Genomic DNA, 6,027 nt, shown 5'->3' with positions numbered 1-6,027 from the left:
GTGTTGCCGGTGACATTTGCGGTCCCAAAGAAGTGCACGCCCGCAGGCTGCATGAGTGGTTATACATTCGTGCATGCACGCCAGCTCGTGGCGATCCAGCCATACAAATGCTGTCGTGATTTTGAGCAAGTTTTTGAACCACAGAAAGACGTTGTCGGTTATGCGGGATACCATTTCGTCAACATAACTTCATTTCAATTTTCGTGTAGTGCTCGGAGCGGTTTTAGCAACGTACACTCATTGACTTCGTGAGCAACGTACGATAGCGAGTGTGTATTTGCGAGTGCCTCATGAAGTTTACAGCGCTCTGAGGGGGTCACCGTCAGAACTGCAGTAACTTAGCTCGGTCGCCGAACCCCTTTTACAGAAGCGGGGATTTGACCGAGTGGTTCTGATGGATCATATCTTTGCAAAATGAATACGTACATTAGCTCGTGATGTTCGAATACAAACTAGAATCCGCCGTTCTCAATCCCAGGTTCGCGCATTAGTGGGTGCTCCACCCTGTCAACATAGTATCGTTTTCATTGTTTTGCGTCAAATGCCGCTATATTAGTAGATTTACAAACATAAACTATTCACGTCGAATGTCGATGGGCGCGTTGGAATACGTACATTTTGGCATTAGGTGTTTTCACCGTACGTGGTGACAACAGATTTCACCGATTGCAGTGTGTTGCTTGGCGCCGGATGCGGACTGATCAGGATCCCGATGCGGACAGTGTCCGCGACCAACAAAATTACCACTTCAAGTCAATATGCTGGTATGCAAAACCACGATTTGCATCGCGCGAATATCTCAAATTCTTAGAACTAATATTTTGTTATTATATTTGGAAACATCTATGTCAAATAAGATAAACGAATATTTTCTGAAGCTGAACCCGTAATCCCGACGTACTCAACCAGCCAAAGTTATGTGGCCAAGATGGCGGTCGGAAGTCAGAAAACAAGCCCAGATTATCATGTTTTACCACGGTCCGTCGTGGTTTTACATTATTTCCCAATTTGTGTTGCGAGACTTCGTTTGGATTGGAACCAAAAAAGTACAAAAATCAGATGCATTTCCAAAACTCAGACAGGAAATCTTATAAATTTCTCAGATGTAGAGAACTTGACCGATATGCAGATCGGAACGGCATCGCGTCGGTTATCGTCATAATATCGATGGCACTTGCACACATGGATACGTCGTACGCAGTCAAGTAAACATTTGGTTTATTAGAGTCATGGAGGTACAAACGACACTCCATGGGAGACTATACACGGATACCGTACCGCTTCACACCTCTGTTCGGTATGGAACATTTCCTTGATTTGTCATTCGAGTTTAGCATCATAAATTTGGCAATGACAACGCGTCTGTACGACTCCGACTCTATCGGAAGTATTAGGACATCCTGGACCGGACACACGCTTGGCGTGATGAGCGATATTTGACCCGAAAACAGCATCTGATGCAGGCCGAAGACGTACTCGTCACAAGAAGAAAATTGATATGCATGACTAATCTCGTCCGATCGTTATATCCAAATTTGCCCGGCTTACCGTACACGTTGCCATCGTCTGGTGTAGGGTAGAAGCACAGTCCGGACTGTGGTAGAAGCCACAAAACCAACCAAACCAAAAGACCCTTTTCAGGGCCACCAAAATTTCCAAAAAAGAGTACCCGATAATACATTTTCTTCTTCATGGTTATCAAGATGTAATAGACTTGAATGTAGTCTGAGTCACGTTTTTTTAATCCCCAGAAATGTGGCGGGTGTGGTACAAAAGTTTTAGAACTGTGAAGAAACTATTGCGCACGTCTTTCGACACTGCAAATCTTGAGACATATATATTTATAAATAGTCACCGCTAGCAGATAAGGCGAACGCTAATAGATCCAGCTAACTCGTGTCTTACTTTGCACAAGGTTTGATTGACAGTGATATTGAAAATCCTCATCGGCGTCCATCGGTCCACGTTCTCACTGGCCACGCTCAATTACTCACTAAAATTGGCCCGGAAACTTATCGCTTCTAAAAATATGGAGTCGTTATGTATTGATAAGGTATTCATCCTGCTGTTGAGCATTTCCGTTTCATAATTTTTCATCGCAAAACAGCGCAATCTCTGGAGCTCTCAGATCAAGTTACTCGTACGTCTCTTTGCATAATGAGCGTCCTTTCATGTAATCCGGTATTTATAACCAATGGGCGTTTTTTAATTGTATTTTACCCTTACCCAGTCTTTTTACCGCTTTTATTAGTCGATTCGCTTGAAGCGTCGATTGACATCAATTTTGGCTCACTATTAGGCACTTAGTTCTGTCACAATTGCTCAGCACTTGGAACTTTATACATCAAGCTATCACGAATATCAGCAAGTACCTGGACGAACATTAGCTGCACGTCAGACAAATTGCTTTATTAATATTTATCATTCTTGATGTGAATTTATTATTTATCTGAACACTCCTGTGAGTACAGTGCTGTTAACTCTTATCACCAACAGTTAAAGCAGGATATCATGATTTTCAGCTGATATAGCTCAATACCCGTATTACTTGATAGTGAAATTCCCTATTTTACAGGAACTCAATAATTTATGCTGTTTCAAATTTTACATCATTACTGCTTAGTTACAGATAGAGGTGATACGGAGTTTTTTAGATAATGTCTTTTGGAAATAGAACAGATATCCTTCTTCGATTGTATGTTTTCGTTTACCCTGTAATTGCACGGGATGTAAGAAGACAGTGCACATCTCGCCTTTGATCTGTATATCACAAATATGTGTTGCTTCTACAAAACTTCTTTTTGAATAATTCTCTGAAGGCATATCTCAGAAATATGTGTCATCTGCCAAAATATGGCAATAATTGACGGAAGCTCATTTTGTGTAATTAACTATCATATTCAAGGCGCAAGACAATTCCTAAATTTGCAGCAAATAACGTCCGCATCCTAGGGCTGGTGGTGCGTACATCACAGCGCTCTGAGAACCAGCAAATTTAAAGACACTTAAAATTGGTAGTTATAGCAACCAGTACCTATCAGAATCAACGAAATCAGCTCACATTCAATTCTGGAATTAAAAAGTCATTGTTGCCAATTATACATCATTGTCGTAGTTTATCTGGCGCCCGCTCACTTCAAAATTTCATTTCCCCCAAAGAGTTGACACAAGGACGGTGGCCATTTGAAATTTCAACTGTATTGGGCAATATTCTTCCCTAGTTAGCGAAAATTACTCGATGATGCCTGATTTTGGACATCAAGGACCGTAGCAATGTCCGTGTGATGTGTGTGTCATTCCATCTGTCTGTACGTAGATGGATTTTGTTCCAGTCGTAACCTAAACCCAATGATCAAAATGTTATACAATTTGGTACACCCTATAATGATAAGAAGAACTAGATCTAGCTAATTAGATTTTGGTAAGCGTCGCCTGCATAATTAATGGTCATTTGCATAATTAATGACTTTCTGCAATGGAGTATATCTTAAGATTTACTGAACCAAATTTTATGCTGAAAGGTAAATTAGCATGGCATTCTTGATCATTTGCATAATATATTATGTGTAATTAGGCCATATATCAACATTAGATATGCTAATTTTAACAGGATAGCTGAGATTCATTGATCATACTTAGATTTAGATTACTTATGCTGAATGTTAGATAGGCTGGACATTCCAATTAGTATGTCATTTGCATATTTTATTAGCTTCTGTCATTATTAAATTATATTTGATTATTTATTAATTTCTGTTATAAGTATATTATTCCCTAATATATATATATATATATATATATATATATATATATATATATATATATATATTCCCTTAAATTTCTTTCCGTTCAGTGAAGGAATATATGAGTGACGTAATGACCGTGTCATCACGCGTCTTCGACGCGTGGTGACGGTCATTACTTCATGAGTATTTTCCGAGCTGAAGGAAGGACAATATTAGGGAATAATATACTTATCACATGCACAAGCCAAGAATTCGTTAGTTTTTGCAAAGTACAAGAAGTTTTCCCGTAACGATTCCGCGTTTAAACTTTTGAACTACTTTAGGAATAATATCAATACGCCACGGGCTACTTGTCAATCATTTCTGGTCGTCCATCGCGTGAGTGAGGAGTACGGCGTTCACGTTCGTGTACGGAGCACATGCCAGACAACCTCTCGGTCTACACATACCTTCCGTAAAGTCATACACTATTTAAAATAGCATAAGCCTTGAAATTTACCTCAGACAAAGTTACGCTATTTTCCGAGAACAAAAATCGACTGAATCTCAACGGCGTGAACACAGTGTAACGTCGCGCCTGACCCTGGTTACAGTGCTTACAGAACCCACGGTGATTCCAACAGCTTCGAGTTCGTTGTTTCCGCAAATTATTCACCTAATTCCTTCGGAATATACAGGCGGTACACTCTTGTATACACCGCACTTGACCCTGACCCCCTTGAGTTGTACACTGTGTGTCGAAAGTTCAGGCGGCGGCGGGGTCTATACGAATACGAACCCCCATATTGGCGACAAAACTATAACACAAGGACTCAAAATTTGCCAAGTTGATGTATTTTGTCAGACTCCAATAATCATGACAATTTTTTTACTATATTTTCAGTCAGACACATTTTAATCAAGGGGAAAATGCCGGCCGCCATGTTGTCTGTTTACATTTACGGGCACACCGAAGCTCGACGCAAAAAAGGTCCGACACGCAAAAATTGATGACGTTGACGCGAATTTTCGTGGCGTAGAACAACCAGAATATAAGTTCCCGTATTTTTGTTCAGAGACGACAAGCTTGGCTTGTGCATGTGATATATATATATATATATATATATATATATATATATATATATATATATATATATATATATATATATATATATATATATAATAGAAATAACATAAGGGACGACGCGCTGACCATTAACGTTTATTTATGGGCAAGGGTGAGAGGAAAGCCAAAAATTAACGGGCGAGGCTTGCCGAGCCCGTTAATTTTGGCTTTCCTCTCGCCCGCGCCCATAAATAAACGTTAATGGTCAGCGCGGAGTCTGTTATTTCCATTATATTATCAACGAACCCCCAAAAACCGTCAAAATTTACGAAAATTTCCCAAGCGAACGACAACTGGGCCCCAGAACTGAGCAATATGCGACGCACTGTCACGCGCGCTGTAAAAATTTGGCAAATCCGGAGATGTTTTCAGAAATAAAAGTATCTGAACTTGGCCCACAAATGCTCTGTTTTATTTTGTGATTGATATGATTTACGTTTCAGCTGTAAAGTTACGATACTTTGAGTTATTAATCTTATTATTCATATTCACGGGCATGTAAACAAACCATTACTGTGTATTTGTGGTCAGTCAAGTGGTTTAGCTCGACCTATCAAAATGCGACGGGTGAGGCATGGTAATATAATGACTTGTGTGTAAGTAGGCCATACATCAAAATTGAGCGCATTGAATTTGATTGGATTTCTAAGATACCTAATTTGCATATTTATGAATGACTTTCCACAATATCATCGAAGCTGAAGGCATGTAATTTGAATAGGTACAACATTCATGAATCGCCAGTGTTCACCTGAAACATTATAAGCATAATAAGTAGTGTGAAGGTTGTGTAGAGTAGAAACAATTTTTTACAAACAACTGTATTTTGGTTATTTGTGCTTCTACACCACGTTCCCTATGCATTTCTTTTGACAACCGGTGTCCACTGAAATCTCACTGTGATTATTCCTGATTTCGAAAGATGTTGGTTTCAAGTTTCCTCATGAAAAGTTTGAGCAGAAGTTTTAAGTCTCTCAATTATTCATGCAAAACATCCTCCGAAATGAAAACGGCGTCATTCGAACATCTTGATGAGAGACATTCTTCCCAGATTGCAGTGCGATTTTCTGGGTCTTAGGGTACACACCCTAATGAGCTATGTGTGTAAAAGAGAATAACCCCTGTTCATAATGAAATGGGAAATCGTTGGCTCCTTGTCATAAATCACTCAATATA

The sequence above is a fragment of the Ptychodera flava genome, chromosome 10 (genome assembly GCF_041260155.1).
Source record: "Ptychodera flava strain L36383 chromosome 10, AS_Pfla_20210202, whole genome shotgun sequence".
Classification (NCBI taxonomy): Eukaryota; Metazoa; Hemichordata; class Enteropneusta; family Ptychoderidae; genus Ptychodera; species Ptychodera flava.
The sequence above is the reverse complement of the archived record's forward strand: the minus strand, read 5'-3'. Positions refer to the sequence as shown.